Source organism: Triticum urartu, unplaced genomic scaffold (assembly GCF_003073215.2).
Source record: "Triticum urartu cultivar G1812 unplaced genomic scaffold, Tu2.1 TuUngrouped_contig_8348, whole genome shotgun sequence".
NCBI lineage: Eukaryota > Viridiplantae > Streptophyta > Magnoliopsida > Poales > Poaceae > Triticum > Triticum urartu.
In genome coordinates this window covers 1-8106 of record NW_024119287.1, presented here as the reverse complement: position 1 = coordinate 8106, position 8106 = coordinate 1, and the positions used below count along the sequence as shown (strand labels likewise).

Below are 8106 nucleotides of genomic sequence, written 5' to 3'. Positions count from 1 at the left end.
TCATGGCAACGGCCAGCGCTGAGCTGGGGGGAAAGATGGACATTCTTGTGAACAACGCCGGCCAGACCTTCTTCAGGGCAGCCATGGCGTGCACGGCGGAGGAGTACACCCGTCTCATGGCCACCAACCTTGAGTCCTGCTTCCACCTCGCGCAGCTCGCGCACCCGCTCCTCCTCGCTGGCAATGGCGGCAGCGTGGTGAACATCTCATCCATCGGCGGGATCCTCGGATACTCAAAGTTGTCGTTGTACTCGGCGACCAAGGCGGCCCTGAACCAGCTCACCCGTACCCTCGCCGTGGAGTAGGCGTGCGATGGCATCCGGGTCAACTGCGTCGCGCCGGGAGGCGTCCGGACGGACCTCCTCGACAGCAGCGGCATTCAGATGGACTCAGAGGCGGCACGGAGGATGTGGGAGGCGGAGAGCGCGCGCACCGCTTTGGGCCTCCTAGGCGAGCCGGAAGAGGTCGCGTCGCTTGTAGGGTTCCTCTTAGGGATGGCAGTTTTGCCCATGGGTATGGGAACCTGCGGGTACCCTACCCGAAAACAACGGGTATGGGCAAGACTTGGAGAGATTTTGTACCCATGGGTAATGGGTACCCATACCCGCAAAATATATGGGTAGGGCATGGGTAAGAAATTGTGCCCATGGGTAACCCAATGGATACCCAGAAAATATTAATAAATGAAAATAACTCTTATAACATGTGGGGTTAGCATCCAACTCATATGGTCCAACCCTAAATCTTGTATTCCTTAAACAAGCCATAGCTCATAGGCTCATAAGCACCTGCTCGCCCACTCCTCCTACGTCCTATGTGACTCCTCAAAAAGATGAAATATCGACTCTTCGCTATTAAACTCTTGTCGAACTCTCGGTGCATCGATCCCCAATTCCCACCACCGCCTCCCACTATTTCGGGCTTCCACCAACCGCTGCTCATACTCCCATGTTGCCTTCAAGAATCCACCCACCGGAGGAGGCCGCATCCATGCTATACTGCTCTACCATGATCACTTGAATTTTGAACTCGTTTCTCTACCTTTTAAGAATTTGAATGCTATATATTGTATCCAATGGATACCCATTGGGTATAGGATATCCAATGGGTATGGGCATGGGTGTCAGCTTATACCCATGGGTATTGAAGTGGGTGGGTATAGAAAGTTTCTATGGGTATGGGTTTGGGTAGAAGGAGGTTGTACCCGCCCATACCCTACCCATTGCCATCCCTAGTTCCTCTGCATGTCGGCTGCTTCGTACATCATCGGGCAGGTCATCTGCATCGATGGCGGCCGTACCGTAGCCGCCTAGGCCTATGGTCTCGCTCGGTTAAACTAGTACTCCATCTGTGAAGAAACAAAAGAGCGTTTAGATTACTACTTAGTGATCTAGAAACATTTATATTTCTTTACAGAGAGGGTACAAGTTATTTTACAGATTTAAGGTGTACTTCCTCTGTAAACTTGAGGGAGTAGTACGCTACGTAATAATTGATAAAATGGTTTGTATGGCTGGACTGAAAATTTGGCTTCAGTTTGTTGGTACGACAACAATTGTCAATATATTTTAAAAAAATATTCCTTTTAAAGCAGGGGATAAATTGATTTACTGATAATTATTAACTAAATATTCTTATGAAAAAAATTATATGTTGGTGATATTATTTTGTTTAAATACTATATTTATGAAGAACGATGTGTAGGGTTAATATTAAAATCTAAGAAGTTTCATGTGATGTAATATGAAAATTACAGATATATACACATGAATATCAAAACTGATATGCAAGCAAAACTTATGTATGCTTAGGTAGTGGTCCAGCAATAGTTAAATGTGACAGAAGTGCTGTGAGAGAGGACTTGTGACAGAAGTGGAGCTGGTACACATATAAGAATTGTCTCCGGTTGTTGCCAGTGAAATAAGTTTTTTAATTATTGGTGATATGAACACAAAAAGTGAATCCTTATTTTGTGTGAAGCAAAACTGTAAGTTGAGTTCAAACATATATTTTAATGTTGATATGTTTTAGGAAATCATGATTTGTAAAGCAAAGGATGACCTAAGGATAATGGAAGTAAAAACGAATATTGTTACAGAAAATTTTGAAGTGAATATTATTATGAAAAAAAAGACTATGTTCGTGATATTATTTTGTTGAAGGACTATATTATAGAGAAAAATGAGTAGTGTTAATATTTCAATCTAAGAAGTGTCATGTGACAGAATGTGAAAATTACGGATACGTAGATATAAATATCAAAATTGGTATCTAAACAAGACTTATGTATATGATTAGGTAGTGGTCCAACAGTAGGTAGAATGTTGGTACGAGTTTCTGAGTTGGAATGTGTATCAAATGAGGAAAACAACATCTCAGGTAATTGAAATCAGACAAATTTTTGTAAACATGATGAAATAAACAAAGACGATTGAAAGAATGTTGGATGTACATTTTGTTCAATCAATAAGCAAACACATAATTATGCAAAACCTGTAATGAACTATGTAAAAATTAAATCAGACATCTGATGAACAAGATTCAAATAACTATTTGAAACTTGTCGTTCTTTCTCTGCAGCCACGTTGAAAAAGGAGAGAGAAGGAGTGGTTCTTTGGAATGTTGTCTTTTTTGCACAAGCCAATGCAGTCATTGCAAACTGGGCACTAGAAAAGTACTAACATGCAATTTAGTACAAAAAATAGTTGGATATGATTTGAACGAGATTAAGAAGTATACATCATGATTTACCATGACAGCATTGGGGTTGGCCGGTTTTTTTCCATGGCTCTTCTTGGAGGGCAACCTAAAAAACCATACGTGAACGACGGAGTCATCGTCGTCGATGATTGTCGCCGTCGACATCTGGCAAACAGTGAAAGCAACCTCTGGTAGGAGTCTGAACAGAGAAGATCTAAAATATGGGAGTAGAAAGAGAGAAGAGGATGGGGAAAGAGAACCGAGAAACAAGATGAGTCGTTTGCGGTCTGCGCACCAGAAATATTTATGTTAATGTTAGTTAAGTTGGGCGCTCCCCTTAAGAGAAAAAAAAAGCTAAGTTGGGCGCACGACTTGTTGGCTGTGCGCGGTAATAAATTGAATCGACACAAGTTCCTACCGAGAAAACGGAATGTACAGAGTAAGTTTCATGACACAATTGGTCTATTTCATATACTGTAACTTAGAACACCAAAAGAAAACATGCTAAGACTGGATATGAAATAAAATTAAAGAAAAATCAGTGCAGATTGAAGAACGAAATGCAGTGTTGCTATACACACGACATGCCTTGGACGATTTGTGGACGATAGTACTGACCCAACTGTACCAGCGTTGAACAAAGTGCAGGCCCACCGCTAGATCAAGGATCGTGCAATGTTCGGCTGGCATGCATCGGCTGTGCAGTAGTTCTGTAGGGGAAATTTCATAAGGAATGCATTGAAGTCTTTCGACTAATGAATATTTAACAGTACAAGGATGGAACTGTTGACGAATAGAAGAACCATGCGTATTTGAGACAAGAAAAGGGAAAATTTGGGAAAACAAGTGTAGCAATTTTTCATGGAAGAACGTTGCATGAATTAGCGAATGGATAGCAAGGGATGAATGGATGAGTGGATATAACGTAAGGGGAGTAATTGGACGGAAAGGAAACAAATATAAAAAGAAGAGGAGGAAACATAACTCGAAGATAAGACCAGCATGGCGAACAGAAGAGGAGGAAATAGGACTGGGATGAAGAAAGAAGAAGATGAACAATGCAGAGAACTTGTGACAGAGTATGTAACAGAACGGGAGCGTAGCATACACACGGATAGGAAGGCGTATAAGAAGGGCCCGCACAAGTATTTGTACAAAAAGAACATGTGTACTATGTCGTACTCATGCAGTCCAGAATTTCCATCCTTTTTTCGACCAATTTCATGGAAACATGTGTCCGGACATTGGTGCAGATCGACGGCTGCAACCCTTCCGACACGTGCATGCTCCTGCGAATTTGCGCTAAAAAATGAGCTACACCAGCAATGGAACATATCACATTTGTTATGGGATGCCTTCCAGAGCAAAGCTACGAATTACTCCAACTCCAAGACACACCATATTACAATTACTATTACATAAAAAAATACATCAGAAAGGGGAAAACGTAGAAGAAATCCCAAGAATTAAAAAATAATCTTCGCCTTGGCAAGGATAAACTAATATGTGGTCATGCATATGGTTACATGTTGCATCATTGATCCAATTCCATTAGTGCATATGGACATGTTCGAGATCAGACACATCGAGGCCATTTATCTCAGCGAATCTGACCTTGAATTGCCTCTCTTGCTCCTCGTAGCTCAACCTCAAGTCATCGAGTTCGTCGCTGGACCAGTCTCCGAGCCCGCACAAGATCCCATTGTATTCCATCATCCGCTCTCTGAACTTGGGCTCCCTCATTAGCGCGAGGAAGCCGTGGAGGAGGTCATCAGGCGATTTGGCGGCTGCAAACAGCGGAGGCTCCTCTCCAGCCAGAGTTCGCCACTCCGCGAGAAATTTGAGGTCGTAAAGTTCCTGAAAGTGAATCCGGATCAGACGGATGAGCCCGTAACGGTCTTGGTTTTCTTTTGGATAGATCCGGGCACCGTTCAATAAGCAATCCACCAAGTGGGCGATATCCTCGGCGCCGTCCGAGGTCACCCATGTGACATCGGTTACCATCACGGCGCGGCAGGCCCTGAGAGCGTTGCCAAAGCGGGCGCGATCGATGCGGCCTACATAGGGCTCCACGCCCAGCTTCAACATAAACCGCTCCTCCTTGGCCGACGGCACATCCAGATGGAACCGCCAGACGCGGCCGAGGTCTCCGTCGCGGTTGACCAGCGCCAGGGCGATCTGCAGAAACCGCACGCCTCTCGCCCTGTTGGAGATGTGCTCGCAGTTGGCGTCCATGTTGCGATGGTACGGCATGAGGCCAGTAATGTGGTAGACGCCGTCGGCATCTGCCGTGAGTTCGCGGGTGCAGGCTGGGACGGGGCGGGGAGGGATGTCGTAGGACGTGGCCACCACGGCGATGGGGAAGTCCCGGAACATGTCCGACATGCGAGCCAGCTCTGCCTCCTGGTTATGGGCCCAGCCCTCCACCACTCGCGCCTTGCCCATGCCCCTGCCCCTGCCTGCGGCGGCTTCAGCATGCGGCGGCGGCCGATGCGACATACTCTCCTAGCTAGGCCTGATCTATCTATGAATCTATCGATCGATGGATGTATTTTATTGGAGTATCGGACGAGACGAGGAGACGTACCCTCGATCGCCAAGATTTTATAGAGGATATGGCAGTCGTCTTGTCTTGTGGATCGGAAACCGTTTGTTGCCGAGAAATAAACTTCTCCGATGAACACTAGGACTGCGATCGGACGTCTGATCCGTGCGGCTGCCGCTGACTCCGAGTAGCGCGATTGCTTTCTAAACGGGCCGCACGCATGAGTGGCTACCGATTTTTTTCTTTCTAAACGGGCCGCACGCATGAGTGGCTAATTGGCTATCGAGTAAACGGAGTCCTTCTGGTGCTTATGCATCAGGAACTTGGCTGCTGACCGGATCAGTAGACAACTTCAAGTTCGTCCAGCTTTTCTGTCCCGGCGTTGGCCTCCGCAGCGAGCGGTGTTTCGTCCCGTCGTTGTTTTCCGTCTACTCTGCTCCTTGCGAGTTAGGGTTTGGGCGTACGGCGTTTTGGCTTGTTTGACTGGCGGGTGATCGCCGTGAATAATGAAACTCATATGTTGGAACTGTCGTGGCATGGCTAGTGCTGCGGCAGAAAGAGCGCTTCTGGACGTCCAGAAGCAGTGGGGGCCGGATGTCGTCTTTCTGTCCGAGACGCATCTGAACAAAGCTAAGGCAGAAAATCTCCGAAAAAAGTTAAAGATGGACAGCATGGAGGTGCATGAAAGTAATGGGGCGAGTGGTGGTTTGCTTCTGTTTTGGCGGAGATCATTGGCAATTCAACTCAGAGATAAGGATAAAAATTTCATAGATGTTACCGTGGGGGATGGCACGCATGAGGTTTGGAGGTTTACAGGGTTTTATGATGAGCCGAAGTGGGAAGATAAACATATGCCATGGTCATGTTTGCGTGATCTACATCAACGAATAAAACTCCCGTGGTTGATAGCCGGGGATTTTAATGAGATCTTATACTCCCACAAGAAGGAGGGCGGTGCACCGAGGCCAATGCACATGATGCAAAATTTCAGAGATGCCCTTGTTGATTGCGAATTGGAGGACATGGGTTGTAGTGGTGATTTATATACTTGAAGGAGGAGGAGGCTTAGAGAACGACTCGACAGAGCGGTATGTAATGGTCAGTTCTATGGGCTTTTTCCTGAGGCAAAGATTACTAACGCTGCACACACCAAGTCTGATCACAGACCGATATTCATTGATACGGAGGGAGATGTACAGGGGGACCATCAGCGAAACCATCAGAGGTGCTTTGAATCTAGGTGGCTGCAAGAGGAGAATGTTATGCAAATTGTGACTGAAGCTTGGGATCGAACCAATCCGTTGGCGCACATTGCAGAGCGCACAGCAAGTGTACACGCCACCATGCATGAATGGGATCGTTCGATCTTGAAGGATCCCTATCGGCGTTTGAAGGAGCTGAAGGCGGAGTTGGAATTGCTGCGGTCAGGCCCTCTCACCGACGAGGCGGGAGACAGGCAGCGAATATTGCTAATGGAGATAGAAGAAAATTTGAAGAAGGAAAAGATCTATTGGGTACAACATAGCCACGCAAACTGGCTAAAATTCGGTGATTGGAACACTAGTTTCTTTCATAATTTTGCATCGGCAAGGAAGAAACGAAATTACATTAAACGCTTGCTTGATGACTCAGGTGTATGACGAGAGAACAATGAAGCTATGCGAAGTTTCATTACTGAGTACTTTCAACATCTCTTCTCTGATGAAGTTAATGTACTAGCGATGAATGTTATAAATAAAGTTAATAGGCGTGTTACGAATTATATGAATGAGTCACTTATGGCTCCATACACAGAGGAGGAGGCCAGGAAAGCTTTATTCAGTATTAGTGATTTGAAAGCACCAGGACTGGATGGATTACATGCTATCTTTTATAAAAAAGTTTTGGCATCTGCTCGGAGGAGATCTAACGAAGAAGGTTCTTGCGACTGTCAATACAAGTACGATCCCAGAAGGTTGGAATTCTACTACTATCGTGTTGATTCCCAAAGTGGGCAACCCAGAGAAGATCACCCAATTTAGGCCTATCAGTTTATGTAATGTGGTTTATAAGGTGATCTCAAAAATGCTTGCAGCACGCCTGAAGGTTTTTCTTCTAGATATAATCAGTGAGACACAAAGTGCATTTGTGCCAGGGCGCATCATTACTGATAACATCATAGCGGCATATATTTTTAGAATAGGAGGAGGACCCCCGGCCTCTGCATCTGGGCGATGCATACAGCCACTTTATTAATTATTCTCACAAGACCTTACAAAGTGATACAACAGTAAGACTAAAGCCACCGTCTAAGCAACAACTGTCGCAACTCCTATCCAAATGATAAAGGGGCGCTGATAGTCTGGGCCTAATACCAAACATACATCGCAGCCAAACCTAAACATCTAAGACCTGTGGTCCCAACCAGGACGCTTGCCAGGTATGTGGCACCTTCCAGTCCGGCGCACTCCTCTACCAGGACGCCTGCCGGGTATGAGGCCGTCGCAGCCACCTGCCACCAATCCATCTTCAGTGTTGTACTACTGCACCACCTTTCCCGACCTCTCTACCATCGACGCCACCATGACGCTTGATAGCGTCACCCTCCTGCGCGAGTCCCTCGCCACACATCGGGCGTCGAGTCTCCACTGCGCCATACCGCCAAGAAACGCCACCATTAATGTGCAAGATGAATCACCGCTCCACCAATTATTCCGTCCACTGGTCCCTCGAGCCCGTGTACCCCTCTAAGATTGACGCCACAAGAGGGAAACGACACAATAATGCGGCCGTCATCCGATCTACTGATCTAGGTTTCCCCCGGAGGTAGCAGATAGTGGCCTGGAACTTCTCAACAGCGATGCCTTCAACAAGGGAATGAC

At 46.2% G+C, this 8106-nt stretch overlaps 1 pseudogene; it reads left to right on the top strand.

The window, feature by feature from the left end:
- The first annotated feature begins 2 nt into the window (after positions 1 to 2).
- On the top strand, positions 3 to 1313 carry LOC125531903 (annotated as a pseudogene).
- The last annotated feature ends 6793 nt before the right edge of the window (positions 1314 to 8106 follow it).